General features: G+C 42.6%; 1 protein-coding gene across 4 annotated transcripts in view; it reads left to right on the forward strand.

Annotated features, from left to right (window-relative positions):
• Ltbp1 (latent transforming growth factor beta binding protein 1) overlaps positions 1 to 26,996 on the forward strand; it is a 400,428-nt gene that overhangs the window by 20,977 nt on the left and 352,455 nt on the right. The window lies entirely within an intron of this gene.

A 26,996-nucleotide genomic window follows, 5' to 3' on the forward strand; every position in this document is an offset into this window, starting at 1 on the left:
ATGAAAGGGATCTGTTTCCAGATAACTGAGAGACCTGGGGTTTGTGTTGGCTTCAGGCCTGATTGGATCAAAAGGGAGGTATCAGGACCACATCCAGCTCTATCATTTTCAGAGTTCAGTGCATGTTATGGAATCTTTGTGAACGTATGGATTTTAGGATGGTGAGAGAACATGACATCAAGCACAGGACTCTTCTAAGCAGAGCACCTCGTGTGGCTGCACAAATCCTTGGCCTGCCAAGCTGTCTGTGGTTAGGAGCCAGCCTCTTTCAACAAGTCACACACACACACACACACACACACACACACACAGCCCTGCGTATCTGTGATTGCTTTTTATTTCCAAATAGACTGTCTCCATGTGACATCAAAATAACACCAACAAACCCCTAACCTGAATTATTCTTAGAAATACTGATATTAGAGGTAGTAAAAATATTGTGTCTCTCTGAGAAAGTACGCTGATAGGTAGTTGGCCAAGCTCTGGTCAGGTTTCTATTCATGAACCAATCACGTGGCCCGAGGCTGAGCTTGCTCTGATTGGCTGGGTTGGTAGTGATGGGAAGGTAGAGTCAGCCCCACTTCGGCCTTCGGTGTTTCTGGGCAGCATTTTGGACTGGGAAGGGAAAGTCCTGCCTGGAAGGCATGGGGGATAAAGAAAGAGACTGCCTTGTGTCATCTTGTATCCTGTGAGCAAAGCAATGGGTATATGTCAGGACTTGGGAGCAATAAGATTCTTCACCAAGTGTGATTTTGAAAGAGTCTACAAACAAAGGTAAGGGGTAAGGAGAATGAATCCTAGAACGAAGGCACAAAGGAAGAAGTACCTTGTGGTCTGTGGTCTGTAGAGTCAGACTGGTTCCCTTAGAGACCATTCCTGTAGGGCAAAGTCATTAATTGTCACCCTGGGCCGGTTTTAGGAATGTGTGTGTGTGTGTGAGTGTTGAGACTTGAACTTAGGGTGTCACGTTTTTGCTTAGCTTTTCCACTCAGGACTAGTGGAAGATTATAACTTGGGCCACACTTTCATTTCTGATTGAGGTAATTGGAGATATGAGTCTCACAAACTTTCCTGCCTAGGCTGGCTTTGAACTGTGACCCTCAGATCTCAGCCTCCTTGAGTAGCTAGGATCACAGGCATGAACTGCAGGTGCCCGGCTTGGTTTTAGGCATTCCTGTAGTTAATGAGGATGAGAATCAGATGATTTTCCTTCAGGTACCTTCCTGAGTTCTTGAGTTGGAGTTCTGTCATTTGTGATCTTGGACCACTGTGGGGCCAAAACTACGCTTCAGCTTTGTCGCTTATAGCGTGGGTACCATGATTGTTCCCAAACAGCTGCTGTGAACCAATACAGTGCCTGGTTTAGAGGATTGAAGCAGATACTTAAGGAAGACGTTGGTTAGTGTTAGTATTTGTTTCAGGGAGTGGAGGTCACTGCTGTGCACTACCATCCCTCCCCACCCCCACTCCTCCAGAATGCTTCTGGCCGTATTTCTTTTTCTTTTTCTTATTTTTTTTCATTGTGAAAATACCATACAGTGGGATTATAATTACATGGGTAAGGTAATGAGTACGTGTCTTATCAAGCATTGTTGCCTTCTCCTTTGTTTCCCCTTCCCATCCCTTCCCATCCTCCCCCCCTCCGTTCCCCCTCCTTGCCCCCTCCCCCCACACCAAAGTTGTAAAGTTCGTTTTTCAACATAACGTGTCATTGTTGCAATGGGTCCACCTGTATCCCTATTTAAACAGTATTTTCCCTTCCACTCACAAATTATACCAACATCAAATACAGTGAAAACAGGGGTTACACCGTGGGGGAGGGACATATAAAGCAACAAAGAAATGTCTTATAAATATGTTAGAAACAATAGCAAGAAAGAAAAAAAAATTGAGTCCTTATCTTGGGGTTCATTTCACCTAACATCAACTTATCTGACCATTTCTGCTTGTCTCAGACATATACTAGTTATTGCAAATAAGGGAAACCATGGGACCTATGTTTCTTTGGGCCTGGCTTACTTCACTTAATATAATTTTTTCCAAGTCTTTCCATTTCCTAACAAATGGGGCAATGCCATTCTTTCTGATGGAGGCATAGAATTCCATTGTGTATATGTACCACATTTTCTTGATCCATTCATCTACTGAGGGGCATCTGGATTGGTTCCGTATCTTAGCAATGGTAAATAATGCTGCAATAAACATAATTGTGCTGGCAGCTTTAGTATGATCTTGTTTGTGATCATTTGGGTAAATGCCCAAAAGCTCTATGTGGAGTCTTTTGAGGAACCTCCATACTGCTTTCCAAAGTAGTTGAACATGTTTACACTCCCACCAACAATGCAGTAAGGTTCCCTTCTGTCCACATCCCCTCCAGCATCTGTTGTTATTAGAGTTCTTGATTCTAGCCATTCTAACTGGGGTGAGGTGGTATCTCAATGTTGTTTTGATCTGCATTTCCTTTATGGCTAGGGAGGTTGAGCATCTGGCCATATTTATAATAGAGTACTCAACGGTCCTTTTGTGCTCCATGAAGTAACATTCATAATGTCTGTGAACAAATTACATGGCAGGGACTTTAATTAAGGGTCAGGAGGTGGGAAGCATTTCCTGGTACCATCACCACATCAATGTTATTGTAAAAATGAGATGGAGGAAGACTTGACATAGACACCCAAGGAAGAGGCCATGTGAAGATGGAGGCAGAGGTCGGGGTGTTGCAGCCACAAGCCAGAGAATACTGACAGCCACCTGTAGCTAGAAAAGCCAAGAAACAGAATCTCCCTGAGAGTCTTTGGGGGCCAGGGGGAGAGAGAGAGGGGGGGGAGAGAGGGGGGGAGAGAGGGAGGGAGGGAGAGGGAGAGGGAGAGGGACTTTGCCAACACTTTGATTTCATCCCAATGACAGGGATTTCAGACTTTGAACTTTCAAGAACCAAGAGAGAATAAATTTCTGTCGTAGGCTAGCCAGTTTATGGTAATTTGTTAAAACAGGCTCAGAAGAACAATGTAGATCCCCCACCCCGACCTTGGTTATTTGCCTTGGTTTCTGGGTTTACCTGGCTAAAGGATCAATTCTGAAGGAATCAGACAAGACTGTTTCAGGGTGGCAGATGCCCATGGCATTTCTTCTTAGAGAGTCCCAGGAAACTTAGAACCAGCTCATTTGGAGGCAGCTTCTTGGCACTGAGGCAGAGTAGACCTGAGCTGATGTTCTTTTGGGTGGATCTGAGGTTGGGTGAGGAATACAGATCCTTACTAAGTTACAGAGAGTCAATCATCTGACCTTGCCATTCACACTTTTGGACATTATTGGTGGAACTTGAATATCTGATTTCCCAGTGTGTAGAGGTATGAACCTACAAGATCCTCCTGTCTCACCTCCTCCATCTAAGTAACTGTCATACCCCATCTAAGTAACTGTGGCATGGATCAGACTCAGAATTTGAAAACAGAGCATGATTTTGGCCTGAGACTCAGATCATGAGACCTTCCAGCCAGCAGGTGTTTGAACTTGATAGCGAGGCAATGGGACATGGCGGTTACTGGGTCTCTTGTTTCTCACCTCAGAAATCTATGATAAAGAATCATTGTCAGCAAGGCTCATACAAAATAAATTGGAGTCAGAAGATTTCATTGAAGGCACTAATTAATGAGGGAACCAGTGAGCTGTTACCACTAGCTCGAAGGAATGCTGGAATGAATTTATAAATAGATGCGGAGTGGTTCTTCCCACAGGGCAGTAACCAATTGGGATTCACAGACTAGTGATTTGCATTTTTATGATCATGGATCATTTGCATTTTTATGAGTTTTCTACAAAAATTTCTAGGACTGCAAATTGCTTCTAGGTAGAGAGGGCGGGGTTAGCTGGCAGGGGGGGCCCTGGGTATTCACATTCAGTTATATTTGGGGGGCCCATTTAAAATGCTTTCACAGTTTTTTTGTTTGTTTTTGAGATGGTCAACCCTTTCTTCTGGCATCACCATCAGTTTCTCCTGGGAAAAGGGACAGAGGTATCTGGGGAACAAATCCCTTTTTCCTCTCAGTACTGGGTCTTTCCAGTTTCTTACATCCTGAGGGCCTAGAGGCTGTGTAGACCAGCCAGCAGGGACTGGATACTCCCCTTCCTTTTTTTTCCCTTTGGTGCCAGGACTGGAACTTTGAACTCAGGGCCTTGTACTCTTGCTTGGCTTCTTTGCTTAAGGCTGATGCTCTAATCACTTGAGCCACACCTCAACTTCCAGCATTTTCTGGTTAATTGGAGAAAAGGGTCTCATGGACTTTTCTGCCCTGGCTGGCTTTGAACCTCAGTCCTCAGCTTTCAGTCTCTTGAGTAGCTAGGATTACAGGTATGAGCCACCAGCAAAAGGTGCTTCCTTTTGAAAGGTCAAATAGTGCAGTGAGCAAGGAGCCCATCTGGGTTCACATTTGGCCTCTGCCCTTCCTAGCTGCATATCATCTTGGTGCCTTAGTTCCCTCTTTGGTAAAATGGAGATAGCAGTATCTACATCATAGGATGTCAGATAACTGAATGATTAAGTTAACATTTATTAACCAGTATAGCTAGTTATCTGTAAAGCAACAGATAGCACTTGACACACAGTTAGCATTAAGTAATCGTTAGCTATTATTAAATTCTAAGAAGGAAAAACAACCATTGTTAACTCCTGTATTTTGGAGCTGCTTTATTAATCCAATAGTAATGGTGTCTCAACATAATATTCTGTGTGTAATTAATGGGGTAGTGGTCTCTGGCCAATAAGCTCACAAGATCTGTTATTTTCTGGGTGTTATTATGATGTCTGAGCATTCTGCAGGTCTGAGACTAGTCAGCTCTCTGGATCCACACCCCCTGCATCATTAAATTCAGCTCACCTTGAATTGATGATATTTAGATATGTCTTGAAGACTTTTTCCTTGTCATTGTTCCCTAAACAATACAGTATAACGGCTATTTATGCAGCAGTTAACTTGTATTAGCTGTGATGAGTAATGGAAGGTGAATTAAAGTACCCAGGAGAGTACATGCAAATACTGATATTCTATGGAAGGCATTGGAAACTTGGAGAATTTTGTTAATCCTCAGAGGGTCCAGGGACCAGTCTCCTGCAAGAATGAATGGTCACTAGGGCTCCACATTTTAACCTAGTGATGAATAGTCATATCAGATTGCATGGAGAGACAGTTTGGTGTGTTTGTTTTCTTTTGCTTTTTAAAGCAATGTGTGTGTGCACATGCGCTTGCATGTGTGCATTGCACCTCTTCTTATTCTAGATACTCAGGAAGTTGAGGTAGGAGGATCTTTTGAGTCCAAGGTATTCTGGTCAGTCTGAGCAACACAGTAAGACCCTGTCTGCAAAAAAAAAAAAAAAAAACAGTAAATATTTTTTTTAAAGTTGTAGGTCATTTCTGTAACTTTTCTGCATTACTAATGGAGTCTCATTTAAAAACACTGTTACCACTTGAGGCCTTAGAACCCTGTCCTACCTCAGATACACGAGAATGGATTTCAGGGAATGATGGCATTGGGGTAATTAACACATTGTGATCAATTTGGATAGTTTTCATATACTTTTCTAATAGGTGCCCCTCATGATTATTTTTGTGCTGGTTTTGGAGCTTGAACCCAGGGCCTTTCACTCCTGCTTGGCCTTTTATCTCATGGTTGGCACTCTACCACTTGAGCTACACCTCCTCTTCTCCTCTGGTGGTTAATTGGAGATAAAAGTCTTTCAGATTTGTCTTGCTAGGGCTAACTTTGATCCATGAGCCTCAGATCTCAATCTCCTGAGTAGCAAGCACTAAAGGTATGAGTCACCAGGCCTGGCTCTAACAGATCCCGTTTGATGACTATTTTAGAAAGCAAAGAGCATGTTAGTGGAGCACCGGTGTGAGTCACAGCCCAGCCCTGCAGAGCAGCTGTGTGGAGGAAGCAAAGTTCCATGCCTCATTAGTAATTTTTATGACTACATTTGTTATCTGAGCCTACTTGTCCGCACAGTGTTTTACTTTGGGTGGGAACAATTTAAATTATGTGAGTGGCACTGGGTGTACCTACATGTTTTCTGTGAATAACTGTGGGCTTTTGTGCACTCACTCTGTCCTGTAGAAAAATGTGGGCATTTTTCTTGCTCCCTGTTCATGCCTCAACTCTCCGAGATTTGCAGGTTGGTTTTAAAGATTATAGTAGCCATTACCCCTGCTCCCAAATAGGAAGACACAGTTCAAGATAGCTGTAGCAAATCTTCGAAAGGATGACCAGTATTTTGACTTGAGGACAAAGAAAGAATGTGCTTATTTTCTTTTGCTTGGATTTGTTACTCATATAGTAATTTTTATCTCATACCTCAGAATTTGTTGCTGAAACTATGATCTCATTTTACCTTATCTTGCTCTCCCAATATTTGCTCATGAGAACACCTGCATTTACAGAGGGGTCAAGGCACTGCCTCTTTGTGTGTGTGTGTGTGTGTATGTGTGTGTGTGTGTGTGTGTGTGTGTCTGTGTGTCTGTGCGCATGCGTGCATGCCAGTACTGGGGCTGGACTTGGGACCTGGGCTGTTCTGCCCCTTAGTTTTTTCATACAAGGCTAGTGTTCACCACTTGGGCCACAGCTTCATTCCTGGTTTTTTGGTGGTTAGTTGGAGATAAAAGTGTTTTAGATTTGTCTGCCCTTGCTGGTTTCAAACCCTGATCTTCAGATGTCAGCCTCTTGAATAGTTAGAATTACAGTTGTGAGCCACAGGCATCTGGTCAAGCCATTACCTTTTAAAAATGGATCTTAGTTGTCCACGCGTGGATCATTTTTACTTGTGGATAAACTGAGGATTCTAATGACTTGAATGTTTTTCTTTCTTTCTTTTTTTTTGGGTCTGGTCGTGGGGCCTGAACTCTGGGCCTGGGCGCTGTCCCTCAGCTCTTCAGCTCAAGGCTAGCGCTCTACCACTTGAGCCACAGCGCCACTTCCGGCTTTTTTCTTTTTGCTTATGTGGTGCTGAGGAATCGAACCCAGGGCCTCAGGCATGCAAGGCAAGCGCTGTACCATTGAGCCACCTTCTCAGCCCTGTTTTGCTTCTTGAATTATTGTTGTGTAGTTTAGCTTTTCATTAGAATTTGCAAACATAACCCACCACTTCACTTATCTAAATCTTCAGATAGCTTTTGGCAGTTTGGGGAAATGTTTTGGAGTCACACATAGACTTTGTTGCTAAGAAGGGTCTGGAGATGGAAGCCATTAGCCTCTTTGCCTTTGGATGATTGCACCATGTGGGTCATGTGATACATAGATGCTTGGTGACATGGGATAAAGCTTCAGCAAACTGTTCTCACTTGTTACAACGTGCCAGGGCCTGCCGAGCATCTTGTGTGGGTGTCCTTGTACCAGGAAGGGGGTGGTTTTGGAGTCTGACTTGGAAATGACCTAGGAAATCTGTCACCTCATCTTGCTAACCTAGGCTTGCTCTAACTCAGGAAGTCCCTGGGTATCTGTGCCAGCGGCCACTTTACCTGGACGTGAGGCTTCACAGGGACAGGACACTCATTCATGAAAATCTTTTTCTTTCTCAGACAACTTTAAATTCTAAAAAAAAATTAGAATGGATTTTTTTGAGTTTGAAAGTTCTACTCCTTTATGTTTATATTCTTGGGTCTCTATTTTTAGATAAAATAGGTCTTCATGTTGATAACAGACTCTTTAAAATATTGTTGGAATAGCCTAGCTCAGAGAGACAAATGACACGTTTTTCTCTCATATGCAGAAACAAGATCTAAAATACACTGGGGCATGATAAATTATACTGGACTGTAGCCTTTGACATACAAACAGTGAGACTAAAAGAAGATATTTGAAGGGGAGGAACCCAAAGGCCTAATGCCTCTGAACATTTAAAATACTATTTACTGAAATGAATTCCAGGAAATGGAAACATACTCTATTTTGTTGTTGTTGTTATTGGTAGTGTTGTTGTATGTTTTTGCTTTTTGTTTCTTTGGTTTTATTTTGTTCATTCTTTTTTCTGTCTTGTGGGGAGGTAAGGGGGGTACAGAATGGAAGGAGGAAGGATGAACAAATGTAGGCATGCTGTTCAGTGGACATTGTGGAAAATGAGCCATGCAAATTGTGGGCAGGAACAGGAGGAGGAAACTGGGGGAAAGCAAAGGAAAGGGTGCTATTGTCCTAAAAAAGAATTGTGCTCAAACTATGTTTATTGCAGCATTATGTACCATAGCTAAGATATGGAACCCACCCAGGTGCCCCTCAGTAGATGAATGGATCAAGAAAATGTGATATATATACACAATGGAATCCTATACCTCCATCAGAAAGAATGACATTGCCCCATTTGTTAGGAAATGGAAAGACTTGGAAAAAATTATATTAAGTGAAGTAAGCCAGGCCCAAAGAAACATAGGTCCCATGGTTTCCCTTATTTGCAATAACTAATATATGTCTGGGACAAGCAGAAAAGCCCAAAAGCTATGTACATATGACCATATAAGATAATGTTAAGTGAAATGAATTCCAAGATAGGGACACAAGTGGTTTTTTTTTCCTGCTATTGTTCCTAATGTATTTATAAGGTACCATGTGAATTTTTTTTGTTTCTTTGTATGTTCCTCCCCCATGGTATAACCCCTGTTTTCACTGTATTTGATGTTGGTGTCCTGCATCTTGTATATACATTTCTCTAGCTTAGGGAGGGGAAGGGAAAAAACAAAATGCTTAAATAGGGATACAGGTTGACCCATTGTAGCAATGAGATGTACAAGACACTATATTGAAAAACAAACTTTACAATTTAGGCGGAGAGGAGGGAAGGGAAGAGGGGGGAAGGGGAGAGTGTAGTTGTGGAGGTGGGGAGGGAACGGAGGGTAGGAGAAAAACAAAGGAGGAGGTAACAATGCTTGATAGGAAATGCACTCATGACCTTGCTCATGTAACCGTAACCCCTCTGTACAGTATCTTTACAATAAAAGAGTATTTAAAAAATAATTGTGCTCATTATCTTTGTTATAAAATGGTAACCCCTCTGTACAATACCTTAAAGATAATAATAAAATTGTATTAAAGAGAAAATGAAATATTGCTGGAGTTAGGATAATATTCCCCTCCTGCCATTTGTGTGTATATTCCTGCACATGCTATTGTGGTACTATATGTGCATATGTATGTACATATATGTGCACATATAGATGTATGTACGTATAGATTCATATGTAGATATTTATATATATGTATATGTCTCATTCCTGAGCCTGACAGGCTCAGGGGAGCCGGGGGAGCAGGGACTATGGGAGCAGTCCTTCATGAGCGTGGGGTAATTTACAGGGAAAGTGATGGTCCATGCGTGTAATCGTGCGAGGTATGGCTGTAGTGCGGGCTGGGAGGAGTGGCAATGAAGGCTGCCATCCATGAGGAGTTCAAGTCAGCAGAGCTGGAGGAGAGGAGGAGTCGCACAGAGGAATCCTCCAGTGCTGCAGGGGAAAGAGGGCTAGGGAGTGCTGGGCCTGAAGGGTAAGCTGGGGAGGCGGGGGCGCAAGCAGGAGGAAGAATGGAGCAGTCTGTTAGGAACACAAGCAGGAGCAAGGGAGGGAGGTCCTGGATTACACCAAGCCTGGAGTCCAGCTTGGTGTGTGGAGAAGGAGCCAGCTTGGAAGTGGAACTCATCTGAGGACTGAGGAAGGAATGTATTCCAGGGTACAGTGAAACCAAGACTGGGGGCAGGCCTGATACATGGCTAATGGTAGCTGAGATGTATCAGGAAAATAAAACATCTCATTGTTTTTGTAGACACACACACACACACACACACACACACACACACACTTGCATATACAAGATCAATTCAAATACCCTCTATTATTTAGGGCTGTATGTTTCCTTAGAAAACTCCTTCAGGAAATCCTCTGCCCTCCCAGGGAATGTGACTATATTTAGAGGGTTTGGAGAGAAAGCCTGTTGTTAAATACCATGTACTCAGTTATCTGTCATCAGGAGGCTGGGGAAATGTAACCCATGCATCAGTTAGATGGAATGGGCATGTTGTTCTATTGAAGACCATGAGATTAAAAACACAGTTCCCTCCTTGCTGAGAGCTTCTTTCTGGCACTGTGGCCATAGGAACTCAAGAAAGGAGCTGGGCACTGGTAGCTCACGCCTGTAATCTTAGCTACTTAGGAGGCTGAGATCTGAGGATTCTGGTTCTAAGTCAGCCTGGGCAGGAGAACCATCTCCAAGGAAAACCGGAAGAGGTGCTGTGGCTCAGAGTGGTAGAGTGCTAGCCTTGAGCAAAAGAACTCAGGAGCAGCACCCAGGCCCTAAGTTGCAGCCCCATGACCACCAACACACACACACACACACACACACACACACACACACACACACACACACACACACACACACACACACGAGGAGGCACTGGAAGGACCAGATGGCTTGCCTGCTCTTAGCTTCTTGGGTAGCAGATGAGGAACCTGAGACCTGGGGCAGCAGTGCTGGCTCAGATCACACAGCTCAGTAGAGGCCTGTCCTTTGAAGGGACCCATTTATTCCAGGCTAGGCCTATTAGACTCTTGTATACGTGATGGGTCTAGATAGTGGGGACTCCAATGTGTGTGTGTGTGTGTGTGTGTGTGTGTGTGTGTGTGTGTGTGTTAGTTAATCAGGGACTGCCAGCTACAGAGCAGTGGGACCTTGATGTTTATTGTAACATCCTCAGACTTTAGTTGACAAAGCCTTTGTAACAAGTGTCCTCTGAGGGCTGGTGGGTTTCAGGTAGCACTTTGTGTCCGCCTGCTCTGGTGAGCAATTTCCCTGGGGCCAGATGGTGTGCCTGGCACTGTTCAGTGTGTTCTCTGTGGATGATGTTTTTCTTCAGCCTCACAGTGTCTTCTGAGGGTGGCAATGTTATTTTAGCAACTTGACAGATGAGGAAACTGAAGAAACACAAGGTTCAGGAACATGCCCAAGATGTCACGGCTAGAAAGTAGATTCCACCCCTTCAGTTGACCCCAGAGCTGGTCTGTACGCACATCTTACACAAATTTACTCATCTTGATGAGTACTACCATCTCTTGGGAATATTTTTGTTTTCCTGGCTGGGAAATTTCTACCCCAGAGCCTTTGGGCATGGCTAGGCAAGGACTCTGTTACTGAGCTCTAGTCCCAGCTTTTGATTTCTGGAAACAAGGAACTGCTCTGTCGCCCTGGAGGCCTTCAACTGGTGATCTTCCTGTCTCTGCTTCCTGAATGCTGGGATTATAAGCAAGCACCACCCTCCCCCGTGCTACTTGGGGATTTTTTTTACCATGCTCTCATTTTTTTTTTTTGTAAACAGCACCCCAAACCAGAGCGTCATCATCCTGGTGGATAGCACCTTGCATTTCAGAGCAAACTTCAGACTCCAAAGTTCTTCAGATTTATTGTGGCTCTCAGCTAGGCAGAGAAGTGTGTTGTAAATCACAACTGGTGGAATATCAAAGTATGTGCAGAGGAACATGTTGGGGTCCCAAGGAAGTGTGGGATCAGATCCCTGCTCCCCGGGTAGAGTGAGGTTCTGTGGTGCTCAGGATTGTGGGGTCAAGCAGGGACGGCTTCCAGGCTTGATGAAGGGCACTCTGGAAAGTTCATCCACTCTAAAGCAGCTCTTGTGAGAACGGTCATACATTTGTGCTTTTCCTGTGTGCCAGCCTTCTGCTCAGGATGTAGTGTAGCTCAGAAGTTGTCTCCTGTTCCTCTCGTGCCCTCTACAGGATACACCTCCTGGACTCCCCATATATAGACAAGGAAAATTTGGCTTACTTTCTGTAGCCAGAATCCTAACCTGAGCCCCCTGCAATGAGCTGCTGGACTGTGTGGCTTTCCTGCGTACATATAGGCATCCTCTCCAGGAAAATCCCTAGAGCCTTGGCTTTGTTAACCACATGGATTCGATTTGAAATTATTGGTTGACTCAGGAAGCTGTAACAATATACCTTAGATAGGGTAGCTTTATAAGCCATGGAAATTTCTTACCTCTCTGGAGGTTAAGAAGGTCAGGGTTGGGCTCGGAAGGTGGCTCAGTGGTTAAAGTGTTTGCATTGCATGCATGAGGCTCTGGGTTTGATTCCTCAGCACCATGTAAGCAGAAAAAGCCAGAAATGGTGCCGTGGCTCAAGTGGTAGAACACTAGCCTTGAGCTGAAGAGCTGAGGGACAGCGCCCAGGCCCAGAGTTCAGGCCCCAAGGCCGACCAAAAAAAAAAAAAAGTTCAGGGTCCGGGTATGACTCAGTGAGGGCATGCGCTCTAGATTGCTGGATATTCCAGAACCTCCCATGGTAGATGGGCAAGGAGTATCTTTGGGGCTTTTGTGTTTCCTTTTAGAATGGCACTGATCTCATGATGGAGGCTCTGTCTCAGACACCTCCATAGGCCCTTCCAGCGGACGCCAACACTTTGACATAAGAATTTGGAGGTCTTACTCTATGTCTCGGGGCTGACCTGGACTAGGGATCCTCCTTCCTGGCTCAGTCTCCCAAGTGTTGGGGATTATAGGCATGCTCCACTGTACCTGTTCTGAGGAGATTCTCATCTTAGGACATGATTTACCTCTCTGCTTTTTGTTCCTGCTTTTATCCAACATGAGATGCTATTTCTTTTTCACACAGTGTGCAGTACTTTGTTCTGCCCCCAGCAAACTCATGAGGCATCCGTGTTTTGTTCTTGCTTTATTGAATACTGTCTCTGGGGATGTACTAATCCCACTAGACACATCTCTTTAAGAATATATTCTAACTTCAACCTGATGAAATATAAATCCTGCCTCAGCCATCTATTTCCATTGTGTGGCAGGTTTTAGCATTAATGTTTGGTCTCACTCTCTGATGCTGGGTGTGTGTTATTTCTCTCATTGTTAAGTTCATAGCTTCACAGACATCTTCTCAGAATGCTTGTCAGCATTGCAGTGATTTCCTGGTTGGTCATCGAGACAGGGCTGGGTGTGACACTGGCTAGAGAGCATGCTTTCTTGTCCCAGTTCGAATCCCAGAGCATGTGAAATGTACAAAACATGGTGAAAAATTGCAGCTCTCTTCTGCTGCATAGTGACAAAGTACAGGTCAGACTCTGATCTCCAGTTAACTAGCAAAAACTGAACTGGTGGCATGGCTCAAAGGGCAGAGTGACAGCTGTGAATGAATGAGCCTAGTCAGTGAGGGTGTGAGGCCCTCAGCCCTGGCACAAAATCAAACTAAAACGTGGCACTTCACCTGCTCACCAATGGATGGGTTTGGCCAGGGCTGGGGGGAGTGCGGGGGTGGGGGTTCACAGTCACAGCTGTAGGTTGTCTTCCTCACGAAGAAGCTTCTGTAGGCAGCAACCCATCTCTAAGAATTCTTTGTATCTTTTGTGATCTCATGACTATAATAATTCGCAAATATTAGTCACCTGTCCAATTAGGGCTCCCTCACCTCTCTCCATACATTTATTATTATAACACATAACCTCATGGTGCTATCTCCCACATACCTTTGTGCCTTTGCTGTTTGACTCTGATCTTGACAAAAAGAAGTTTGCCTCTATATTTTATGCACAATTCTTAGCACATTGTTGGTATATATAAGGACTCAGTCTCCCCTGCCCTGCCTTCCCGGCCTTTGCTTCCTCTCTCTTCCCCTCCCTCTTTCTTTTTGTGCCAATATAGGGCCTGAACTTGGGATCTGGTGTTGTCCCTTAGCTTTTTCACTCAAGGCTGATGGTCTACCACTTGAGCCACAGCTCTACTTCTGTCTCTTTGTGGGTAATTTGAGATAGAGACATGGATTTGTCTTCCCAGGTGACTTCAAATCTTAGGTTTTTCACTCAATGTTGATGCTCTATCACTTGAGTCACAACTGTACTTCTAGCTCTTTTCTGTTTAGAGATAGAGTCTCATGGATTTGACTGCCCAGCCTAGTTACAAACCTCAATTCTTAGATCTCAGCCTCCTGAGTAGCTAGGATTATAAGCATGAGCCACCATCCTGTCAATAAATTACTCTAACATTCCATAGGTTTCTGGAAGCACTGGGTTTTGAAATGTCAAGTCCTAGGACTTGCACGGTAGACATTCTACTATTCAAGCCATGCTGGGGCTCAGTGTTTGAATAATGGATGAAGCTAGTTTAGATGGTATTAAAACAAGCTCACAAGCTTCATTAAGAAGATTAATGATGAACATGACTAATTACTCATTTTTATTCATTTTATTTATAATTAAGTTATTTTTCAGAAATATATCATCTTCTTTCCAGTGAACTGTAAAGATGTTATCTATTACAATACTATACAAGTATGCAAATATACTTGTATACATTACTGTACAAGTCTGTTAAAGGCCAAGAGTTGGTAAACACTTGATTTATAATCCTTACCCCCGTATGTACTAGTCTGAAAGCCCAAAGGATAATTATAGGAGTAATAGTGTTAAAAAGTGAATCTTAGAGCAGGGTGCTAGTGCCTCATGCCTGTACTCCTAGCTACTCAGGAGGCTGAGATCTGAGGATCGTAGTTCAAAGCCAACCCAGGCAGGAAAGCCCATCTCCAATTAACCACCCAAAAGCAGAAGTGGAGCTATGGCTCAAGTGGTAGAATGCTAGCCTACCATCTGGGGCAGTGCCTAGGTCCTGAGTTCCAGCCCCAGGACTGGTATACACACACAGATATACACAAAAGTCAACCTTAGGTAAGCTCATTTTCACAGACTTACATCAAGCAGAGCATGGCTTGCCAGGCTGGCAGCCCTCAGCTCTAGAAGGACTTTGAGAACTCTTGCCTGCCATGTGGACAGGAGGCAGGTAGCAGAAGGGAGGCTTGGGTTCAGCTTGTCCCTTATGCCTGAGACTGGAGCTCAGCTGCTGCCATCAAGACTCAGCTGTCCAATTCAGGATTACACTCCCAAGAGGCTTTGAGCCAGTTGAGTTCAGGCTGAGCAGTCTTCATCCAAAATGTTTGCAATCAAAGGTTTCTGAGTTTGGACTTTTCCAGGTTTTGGAATATTTGCATATGATTAAATACCCTGGGGATGGGACCCATATCGAAACACAGCGCTCATCTATGCTTCATACACCTTCATATCTACATCACTTGAGGGTAATTTTATACAATATTTTTAGTGCACCTACAGTGTGATCTATCACATTCACTCAGCTAAAGAATTTTATTCCTATAGTGTCATTTTTGAACTTACAAAGTTCTCGTGTTTAGAGTGTCTCAGATTTTGGAGCATTTTGATTTCAACAATTCAGATTTCATTTTTTCTTCCAGTCCTGGGGCTTGAACACAAGGCCTGAGTGTTGTCCCTGAGCTGTTTCTGCTCAAGGCTAGTGCTCTACCGCTTGAGTCGCAGGGCCACTTCTGTCCTTTTCTGAGTAGTTTATTAGGGATGAGAATCTCAGAGACTTTCCTGCCCTGGCTGGCTTTGAAAACTACAGTTCTTAGATCTCAGCCTCCTGAGGAGTTAGGATTACAGGCGTGAGTCACTGGCATCCAGCTAAAGTGCAGGTTTGTTTGTTTGTTTTTTAAGGATTCAAGTGTGAAGACATCTCAGGACAATTTTAGCTTGATATTAGAGAAGATGCTTGAGGAATGAGTGAATGAATGAATGAAGGAATGAAGGAACAGTTGCATTTGTATTCATGGTAGTATTATCCAATAATTGAAAACTTGTTATTGCTCTATAATTCTAATTTTGGGTGGGTCTATAATAACCATATGCTGCCCAACCTTTCAGGATTCTCTTGAATTTTTTGTTGGAATAAATAACAGTGCGGTAGAAGCTAAATATCTGTATGCACATGGTGTTTTTCTTTTGATTAGCAGGTTCATTTCTAGAGGTCTAGGAAACATATTGTTCTGATTTCTAGATAGCTCCTGTATTTACTCCCAACTTTGCCACAGTTTGTATGGATATTTTACACTTTTTCTTAAAGTGAAGTAGCTACAATATATCTCTTTGCTTTTGTTTGCATTTCTTTCCATAGCCCCTTAATTTAGTTTGCATTTCTTTCCATAGCCCCTTAATTTGAGTATTACCCCACAGTTTATTATTAATTGCCCCTTTTCCCTTTCTCTTGCCTTTCCATTTTCCTTTTTTGTTTTGTTAACAACAGTTTCTATTAAGTCCTTTCTAAAGCATCTATTAGTATTTTGTGAAGACATTTTCCCCTTCTTTTGCTATTTTAAATTAAATATTAAATATTTATACAGTCTTGTAGATCTTTAGTTTTTTTTTTAAAAATTGAATGTCTGTGACTTAAAACAACTTCCTAAAACAACATTATTCAGACCAGAAACAGAATCCAGAAAAAAAAAAGAAATCTGATTAATTTGCATTGTTCGACTTGGTTTAGTGGTGCCCTATTCTGTGGGTGATCTCATTTATTGATGGCGTCAGGAGTGTGGTTGGCCCCAGCTGACTGCCGATTTTAAGTTAAATCACATGGTGACTGCCCGTCTTGCTGAGCTCAGGCTGAGGGACCCTCAGCCTTCCAGAGAGCAGACTCTGCTTAGTCCATTAGGCCGATGAGGGGCTGAGAACTGGGCAGAAGGGCATTAAACACCCGGATAAAGCACAAAATGGTGCCCACCACCTATGAGGCCTATGCTTCTTGTCATCTTTGCTCTGCTTGACTATCTGCTTGGTAGGGCTTGAGGGTTAAGATCCTAAAAGCTCAGGCTTTAGGAAAAAAATGGACAAGGAAACCTTGTGCTCCTTGACAGTTTGATTTGGCAGGAACAGCGGCCAAGGAAAGCAAAAGCACATAGACATCTCAGATATTTCCAGTGAATGTCCACCATGAGAAATGGTGCTTCACAGGCCTGGTTTACTTATCTAGGAAATTTAGTTGTTACTGTGGCGTTCTTCATCATTTCCAAAGGCAGAGTTGGAAAAACCCAATGCTACACTAATATTCTCTTTGTCTTTAGGGATTTTAGAGGATGCTGACCCCCTGAGCCGTTTATAAGGAGAAAGGACAGCGTGTGTTTGGGTTTGGCACAAGGAGCAGACAGTAAGCAGTAGACCCCAGTGTGTGACCTCACACCATGCCTCTTGTGATCTGATACCATTCTTGTTATTGAATCCCTTCAAAGGCAGCTGGGGAGTGTCCTGAAGAGCCGCACAGCAGAGCAGATTTCTCACCTGCTGATCACAGAAGACGCAGCTTCCGCTCACATTTCTCCCCAGGCCACATGCCGTAGGCATGCTGCAACTTGTTTGCAGTAAAAGGCAAGAGGGCAGAGTCGCAGGGCTAGCTCTGTGGTCCGGGGCAAGTTTTAAATATAACTCAGGGTTGCGCTTTTAGAATGAAAAGCACTGGAGGCTGAGCTTCAGAGCATGGGTTGATTCCTAAAAATACAGTCGGCTGAACTTTTAAAGAACTTTAGGATCGGCTTGTCAAACTAGAGTGTACATTCACATGGAGAGGAAATCTGACACTACCATCCAGGCCAAGAACGGAAAATGAACTCAGTTTGCACTGTTTGAAATGATGAAAGAGTGTTTTCAGGTGGGTGCTGGTGGCTCACGTCTGTCATCCTAGCTACTCAGGAGGCTGAAATCTGAGGATTATGGTTCGAAGCCAACATTGGCAGGAAAGTCAATGAGACTCTTATTTCCAACAGAAATCCAGAAGTGGTGCTGTGGCTCAAGTGGTAGAGCACTAGCCTTGAGCAAAAGAAGCTCAAAGATAGTGTCCAGGCCCTGAGTTCAAGCCCCAGGACTGACAACAACAACAACAAAAAGAATGTTTTTCAGACTACCCAGTGGGTCTTGATGGGGAGGATTGTGTTGCCCAATCTGCTTACCCAGATCTTGACAACAGTAGTTTTCTGCATCACTGTTTTGGTGGAACTTTCTGCTACTCGAGACCAACTCTACTGATTCATCTCTACTTCAACCCTGTGAACAAGGGACAGATTTTTACCTATCTTTTCATGTTAGTTGTCTGTTGTTACATTAGTTAAACAATAGTTGTATTTTGAAAATACTTACAAAATATAAAAGATATAATAGCAAACAACTTCCTGACTGGTTATCCTGGCTGCCATCTATTTTATTATATTTTTGTTTTATTTTAGGAAAAAAAAATCTCTCTCTCTATTTTTTGTTGGTCATGTGGCCTGAACTCTGGGCCTGGGTGCTGTCCCTCAGCTCTTCAGCTCAAGGGTAGCACTCTACCACTTGAGCCATAGCTCCACTTCCGGTTTTTTTGCTTATGGGGTACTGAGGAACCGAACTCAGGGCCTCATGCACGCAAGGCAAGCACTCTACCACTGAGGCACCTTCCCAGGCCTGGAAAAAAATATTTTGATCAAGTGACTTTTTAAAAATTTCCTCCCTTTCCCCTCTAGTGATTATTGTTGTAAACTTAGTGTGATGCTAATATGTTTTTATTTATTTATTATTATTTTCTTCTTTCTTTTACTGTAAGGGTGATGTACAGAGGGGTTATAGCTACATAAGTAAAGTAATGAGTACATTTCTTTTCGAATAGTATTACCCCTTCACCTTGGCTTCCCTCCCCACCCCCAGGTTGTAAAGTTAATTTCCAACATAGTGTTTTGTGAATATCACTGTTGTATTGGTTCACTCTTGTCCTTTGTCTCGCCATTCCTATGATTCCCTTCCCATCCCCAAATCGGATAAACTTATATATATATATATAATACAAAGGGTATCAAAATAAAAAAAAAACAGTGACAACAGGGCTAAACCAAAGGGCAGGAAAAACATGAAAGAAAAAAGAAATAACTGCATACAGTACATTAAAAAACAAAAAACAAACAAAAACAAAAACAAAGACAACTCTTGTTTCCATATCTTGTAGTTTATTTTGATTAGCCTCATTTTATATAGTCATATATACATAACTTTTGAGCTATTATTATTTTTTCTAGTATGTTTTTATACTTTTGTTGATCTCATATGCATCCATAAAAACACATGGTATTGTTTCAAGAAATGTAACTAGGCAGTTATAATGTCATCATTAGCTAGTATTAGCTAGTAACATCTATGGCATTCTTTCTTCAGCCAAGACACCTAGCCATGTTGCTAGATCACATTTTTTTAAACAACTATAGAGAATTCTATTGTAGGAATGAACCATAGTTTGCTTATGGTGTAATTTTCTTGATCATTGTCAGTATTTTTCTGCTATAATTATTTTATGAATGTTCTGATAGCCTAAAGCCAGATTGCTGATGAGTAGGGTTTGCACATTATAACTACAAGGTATTGCCAGATTGTGTTTCACAGGGCTTAGTAATAAACCCTGTATACATACTGGCAGTGGGTAAGTGTTCCCATTATCCTGTGTCAGCTAACACTCCCTGCTAACAGACTTTATGTCAGTCTCTTCATGGTGGGCTCTCATCTCAGTGTTGGACTTGCAGTCACTTGATGATTGAACTTAAGAATCTTCTTGTGCTGATTAGGCACTTAAATTTCATAATCCATTAATAGCTGCTTCATATTCTATGTTCTATGACAATTTTCTTTGTTGTTATTTTCCTATTGATTTGTAGTTCTTGCTGTATGTAGCTACAGGAAAATTACCCTTTGTGGGAACCCTACCACATTGTTGGTTGGAGTGTAAACATGTTCAACCACTTTGGAAAGCAGTATGGAGGTTCCTCAAAAGACTCCACATAGAGCTCCCCTATGCCCAGCAATCCCACTTTTGGGCATTTTATCCAAATGATCACAAACAATACCATACTAAAGCTACCAGCACAACTATGTTTATCATAGCATTATTATTATTTTTTTAAATTTTATTGAGGAGCTTTGTGTCTGTGTTTATCAAAGAGATTGGTCTGTAGTTCTCTTTTATTGTTGGATCTTTGTCTGGTTTGGGGATGAGTGTGATATTGGCTTCATAGAGTGAGATTGGGATTGCTCCCTCTGTTTCTATTTCTTGGAAGAGCTTGAGGAGTATGGGTATTAGTTCCTCTTTAAAGGTCTTATAGAGTTCTGTAGCGAATCCATTGGTCCGTCCTGGTCTTTGCCTCATTGGAAGACTTCTAATTGCTTTCTCTGTGTCATTGTAAGTTATTAGGTTAGTTAGTTGATTTCATTCTTCTTGGTTTAGTCTGGGCAATTTGTATTTCTCCAAAATTTCATCCATTTCTGCTATGTTTATTTCCTTAGTGAGTATAGATTCTAGAACTAATTCTTTATAATTCATAGCATTATTTACCATAGCTAAGATATGGAACCAACCCAGATGCCCCTCAGTAGATGAATGGATCAAGAAAATGTGATATATATATAACAAAGCACATTAGGTGGTTGGGCCTCAGTTACCAGGCGTGTGAAAAGAGCAACTTATTAGCAAGGCACCTTAGAATAGATGGATGGAGTGGTAAGCTTGGTGGAAGGTTAAGGGTCAGATGGGGCCAAACCCTTAACCCACCATGTGGCCAAGATAAGAACTCAAGATGGCGAATTTCTGAAAGAATGCGAAGAAACCCTGAACAAATAGATCAAGCCTACATTGGCTAGCCTTTGAGAGGGAACCTAGAGGGGGGTCACGGGGACCCAGCCTGTGTCGCACTCTTCAGGGCACAAGCCAAAATGTTGTAGAAAAGAGAAAGGGAGAGATAGGGAAAGTTGGACATGATTGGCAGAGAGAGAGCAAAGACAGCCTGGAAGTAAACAGACCTCTGACCATTTACCATTGCAGTGGCAAAAACTGTGTACATCTGAGAATGGCTTTCCAGGGAACGCAGAAGGCATTTCAAAGGGTTTTCACGGCTCAGGCGTGACTCGCAGCACCCCATTAAATGTGTAGGAGAGTCAGTCTGGTGAGTGAAGGAGAGCTGACCAGGCAGAAGCGGCGTCCCGACTTCCCCCAGAGCCCTCTAGAGAGAAATGGCCAAGCCCCCAAAACCAAGCGTCCTCAGCTTCGGAGGTGACCGGCCTTTCAGCTAAAGGCCGTAGAAGCTCTCTGGCGGGCGCCACATCTGGACAGAGACTGAGCAACAGAGAGCCGTAGAGAGTAGTTTCACCCCCTCCTTTCCTCCCTCCCTCCCTCCCTCCCTGCCTGCCTCCTTCCTTCCTTCCTTCCTTCCTTCCTTCCTTCCTTCCTTCCTTCCTTCCTTCCTTCCTTCCTTCCTTCCTTCCTTCCTTCCTTCCTTCCTTCCTTCCTTCCTTCCTTCCTTCCTTCCTTCCTTCCTTCCTTCCTTCCTTCCTTCCTTCCTTCCTTTCCTTCCTTCCTTCCTTCCTTCCTTCCTTCCTTCCTTCCTTCCTTCCTTCCTTCCTTCCTTCCTTCCTTTCCTTCTCTTTTTCTTGTCCTGGGGCTTGGCCTGGGTGCTGTCTCTGAACTTTTGTGCTCAAGGCCAGTTACAACTAACCATAGCTCCACTTCTAGCCTCTTGTGGTTAATTGGAGATAAGAATCTCACAGAATTTCCTGCCTGGGCTGGCTTTGAACTGTGATCCTCAGATCTCAGCCTCCTGGGTAGTTAGGATTACAGGCGTGAGCCACCAGTGCTGGGCAGCTGTTCTGTTTTCCTGCATGCTTCGTAGGTACTTGGACATATTCACCCTCATTCACCATCTCCCTTGGCCCTGAGCCACAGCCTTTTTTACTTTCTTGTGGCTTATTTTCTTTTGCCTTTGAATTGCATATTTCACAGTGCACATATGTTATACTTTGGCTCTGTTAACTTGAGCTATTGCACTTCCCCCCTTCTTTGCTTCCTTCTTTCTGTACAGCAGCTTTCAGTGAGATTTCTTGTGCCATCTCCGTATGTAGACACAATGTCTTTGCACGTCATTCTCTTCCCCTCTCGTTTTCTTCCTCCCAACAGTTCCACAGGTAGTTATAATCACTTCTGTCTAGGAGGCATGAAGTCAGAATCTCAGTTTATTTCTTTTAATAAGAATTCTCTTATCCTGCTTTTGGATAAATATTGGTTTCTTTTCCTACACCATTGTGTAGATGATATCTTTGCTATAGATTCGATGTATCTATCTTCTCTAGAATTTCCCAGTTTTGAGTCTGTTTTTAAGCTGCCCAGTTAATTCCACTGATCTGGTTTTCTGTCTCTGCACCAATGCTACATTTTCTTAATTTTCTGAGCTTTGTAATAAATCTTACTATCTGGTAAGGCAGACTTCCCCCATGGTCTTTTTTCAATAGCATTGTTTTGGCCATTGTTAGCTTTCAATGAGTCAAGATTACTTTTAGAACTAGATGATTAATTTTTCTAAAAAAAAATCTTATTAAGATTATAACTGAAATCCAGGCACCAGTGGCTCATGCCTGTAATGAGGCATTCAGGAGGCTGAGATCTGAGCATCACAGTTTGAAGCCAGCCCAGGCAGAAAAGTTTATGAGGCTTTTATCTTCAGTAAAAGCCAGAAGTGATGCTGTGGCTCAAGTGGTAGAGCACAAAGAGGCTCAAGAACAGTACCAAGGCCCTAAGTTCAAGCACCGGGGCCAGAAAAAAAGATTTTTACTGGGATGTTGTTAAATCGATAGAAAAAATTGGAGATAATTACACGTGTGTGTGAGTGTGCATGTGCTGGTACAGGGACTTGAACTTGGGACATTGCCTATTAGATTTTTCTGCTCAAGGCTTGTGCTTAGCCATTTGAGCCACAGCTTTACTTCTAGCTTTTTTGGTGGGTAAGTGGAGATAGGAGTCTCACAGACTTTCCTGCCAGGGCTAGATTTGATTCAGATCACAGCCTCTTGAGCCACCAGTGCCCAGCTCTGAACTAAATATTATAGCATGCATATATGATGTATCTTTATATTTATTTGGAGTTTTTTTTCTTAAATGTTTTGTAATTTCTTTCAAAAATCTTGTATATTTTTGTTAGATGATTTATAATGTGTTGATAATTCTTCTATTACCTTTAGGCAGTTATGTATTGCTTGTTAGAGGAATCATGTGCATTTTTTCTAGACTTATTTAGAAGGTGAGAATCTTGGTAACTTTTCTTGTTAGTTGACAGTTTGTAGACTCTTGTAATATTATGTAGAAAATTAGGAAAACGATAAGTATTGGTGCATTTCCCTCCCTCCTTTACAATATTTTAATACTTTAACTCTTTCTGTCACATTTTCTTGGCCCTACAATACATCACTTATTAGAGGCAATTGTGAGCATTTAAACTTGTTTCCAACGTTGATAGCATGCCTCTACATTTTCTGTAGATTTTGCTGCTGTGGGCTTTGCTGTAAATACAATTTACCAGAGTAAGGAAATCCCTTTGTATCATAGTTGGCTAAGAGTTTTTGTTTGTTATCATGAGTAGATGATGAATTTTATTGGAAGCTTTTCTAGATTCCTCTAGCTAATTCTCATCTATTTTTTAACACGGGGAATTACACTGTTAGGGCTGTTAACATTAGAACTATCCTAGAATTTCTGGATTAATTCTACTTACCTTTCTGTTTCTGAAACTTTGACACTCACTGATTTGCTAGTTCTGTTCATAATTATGAGTTACTTATTCATTTTATTTTAGTTTTTAAAAAAACAGAGCAAGTTTGTTTGAAAGAGAAAAGAGGACATTCTCTTTGGAGAACTGAGAGTCTAATGGGGCCCTCTGGGGAGGGGCTGTTATAGTGGGAGGGGGTCATCTCACACCTCCCCCCTTGGGCTTTGTGCAGATTGCTTGATCGCTTACATGTGTTCCACCAAGCCACTTAAAATTTTTTTCCCTTTTAATTTAATTTCTTTTATTTATTTTTTTTATGTGGTACTAAGGAATCGAACCCAAGGCTTCATGCATGCTAGGCCAGCACTCTATCACTCAGCCACAATCCCAGCTCCAAGGCACTTTTTAATTGGTTGAATGGGAACCCAAAGCATTATGGGAAAAATAAGCATTTGAGTGAAAACCCAGGGTATTATTGGAGGACAAAGCTCCATGATGGGCCAGCGTTACCTATCATGTCATGTCTACCATTTTCTTATCTCTGTGTACCTAACTAAAAAAGCCCAACTCTCCTTCACTGCCTGCTCTTGGATGGTACCCTTAACTGCCTTTATGGGTTGAGGACAATGATGGCCACAGATGCTTCCAGCTAAGAGGGGGTGGGGTGGGACACAGCAGTTGGGGATCCTCTGGGAAGGATCTTTTAGTTGGATGGGACATTTATTCATTTTCTCTTGGGAATTATATATCAATATTTGAATATTGATGTTGATGGAAACACATCTACTTTGAATGACTGGTACAGTGTGCTAAGTCCAGAGATGCAGACATAATTTTGTGACAGAGTGGGACCCCATTGCCTCTTTCCTACAGAGATGCCCTGAAACCCCAGCGTCCTTAAGAGAGTAGTGGCTCTACATTGAAATCAGTCAATCCCCCAAGATGAATGTTCAAGCCCTCCTGTCCTAGGGCATAGACTATTCCACATAAGCCATTTATACTGATGCTATGGTTGATAATCTACTTAGGAGAGAAGAGATAACTTTGTCAAAGGATTGACTATTAGTACGAAACACACATGTGAAATGTGCAAAGAATGATTAAAATGGACAGGATGTGAGATGGAGTGAGGATTCTAGAAGGGGTGGGCAGGTACTTGGAAAGACATAGAGAAGGAAGGACCGGAAGCTTTCTGTGCACTCATGGAATTAAAGAACCTGTGTTCCTGGATGGAGCACCCGTGTGCAGAAGCAAGGCGACAGGAACCCAGGAGGACATGGAGCGTCGTAGGGATGAGCCAGTCCATGGTGAGGGGTGCACAGTAGATGGGGTCAGATGTATAGGGAGGGTTATGAAATTATCCATGGGCAGCAGAAATGAGTTGAACGCTTTTGAGTGAAGGAGCCGTATTTCAGAAGACTTGGATGGGTTAGGATTTTCCTTTCTCAGCCTTGGCTGTACTTTACCATTGCTTTAGTGTTAGAAAGGTACTGATACTGAGTCCCTCCCTAGTGAGTCTGATTTAGCCTGCCTTGATCTAAGGCCTAAGTCTGGGGCATTTTCAAAGTTCCGCAGGTACTGTATAGCTCAAGAAATCCTGCCCAGTATCTTGATCATATCTTACTGCAACCTCTGCTCACTGTGCTGAATCCAAACACAGCTGGCTAGGCATCTGCCTGGGGGAAAACACTCCATTTAAAAAGCACTTTTCTAACATTATTTATGATGGTCTACAGAGATCAACACCTCAATTGTAATCACAGCTTTCTCATAAATACCTATCCATTTTTTTTTTTTTTTTTGTGCTGGCCATGAAGTAGGTGGTGACAGATAGATAGAGTTTTGGAAGATACTCCTAAGTGATCCCAATAGTTTGGTCACTTGGAAAATGTTCCCTCTTTTTTTTTTTTTTGCACCCAAAATAAAAGAGCAACATAAAAGCAAACACATTTGTCATAGCCAAGAATTCCTTAAAATAAAAGCAACTGTTCTGTGAAAATACAAGCAGGTTATAAAAAGATAAATCCTCAAAAAAAAAAAATGCTAGTAGAAGGTAACCAGTTTCCAAATACTGCTAGGTCAGTGGTTCTCAACGGAGCAGGTGCGATCAAAGATTGCTTGGCTCCAGGTTCAGATATAACAGGCCAGGGGCAGCCCAGGGATATGTATTTCCACAGCATTCCTAAGTGATGTCACACTGCTACCCCAAGCTGCCAGACTTTATGAACAGTTTCCAGGCTGGGTGAGTAGCCTAATGCATGGCAGGAAAAATGGCGTGATCAGGGGACCCAAGGTTTACTTTTTCCTGTCAGACAAGGGCTTGACTTGGCCATCTTAGGGCATTTTCCTCAGTAGGGTAAGAGGAAGGGAAAATTGTCCTCTTATTCCCCCATTCCAGCCTTTTAAAATTTCCTATAGAAGGGTGATATTGCACATATTCATTCTGTAACACAGTATGTTCTTTTCATTCTAGTGAAACATATGTGTGAATTTTTAGTAGTTTTTTTTTTCCTTTTATCATTCTCTACCTGCCCTCCTATTAGAATGCAAAATTTGAGGATTTAAAAACCACCACCCTCCCTTTACATTTCTAGGCCGTTTATGTCCTTTTAAAGACAGCTTCTTGTGGCACGTTGAGAAGTGTGCTGGATGATTTCCGTCAGCTTTGGCAGGCTGTACCATGGAGCCTTCCAGTAGATTAAGAGACATTTTCAGTATACCTCAGGAGCATGAGAAATGACTCTCAGATGTTCATCTGAAGCATGTTCCTAATTGAAAGCACGAAGAGAATGTATGCATGCAAATGCCTGGGCTGAGCTCTGGCAGAGACTTAGCAAGACAAGAGTGGCCCGGTCCACTTCTGCTGGAGTGGAGCTCATTCTCTGTGACATTTCATACATGGATGAGCAGGGACTAGATTGCAGCGTCTATGGCAACTAAGTTTGCTTAGGCAGTTAGAGATGTGGACAAATAAGTATCCTAAGTTTTAGAAGTGTATAGCTTTTGGATTTGTCTTCTATAAGGCCGGGGAGGGAACAGGTCTCAGTGCCATTTGAGAACAGGCCAGCTACCTGTGCGTCACAGGCCCCAAATATGCACAAGCGCACAGGTGTCAAAGTGAATTGTCTTATCTCCAAGGTCACTTAGGAAGCTGGCTCCTTTTGAATCTTTCCCAACTTTTTTTTTTATTATAAATTTTAAAAAATGCTGAGAAATTTCTGACACACTCAGGGATTAGTCCCCCCCCCCCCTTTTTTTTTTCTCAGTAAGTTTCAGGACTATTAGGTCTTGCTGATTTGGACCTAAGTAACTAAGTCTCCTGTGGTTCACATCGCTCATTTATTTTGTGATGGTTTGGTGGACTGTAGCTGACCTTGGATTTGGGGGGAGATTTGATAGTGTGTGATCTCAGGACCCTAAGTTTACAGCTGAAGTGAGCTGACAGCAGAAGGAACAGGGTAACAAATGTATTACAACAAATCAGGAAGGGACTGAAGAGACTGAGGCCACAGGCCTAGGACATTACCTAATAAAACCTAAGTCAACAACCCCTCAACTCCCGAGGGGACTTGCCTATGATGA

The sequence above is a fragment of the Dipodomys spectabilis genome, unplaced genomic scaffold, assembly GCF_019054845.1.
Source record: "Dipodomys spectabilis isolate Male_0828 unplaced genomic scaffold, ASM1905484v1 ptg000210l, whole genome shotgun sequence".
Lineage (NCBI taxonomy): Eukaryota > Metazoa > Chordata > Mammalia > Rodentia > Heteromyidae > Dipodomys > Dipodomys spectabilis.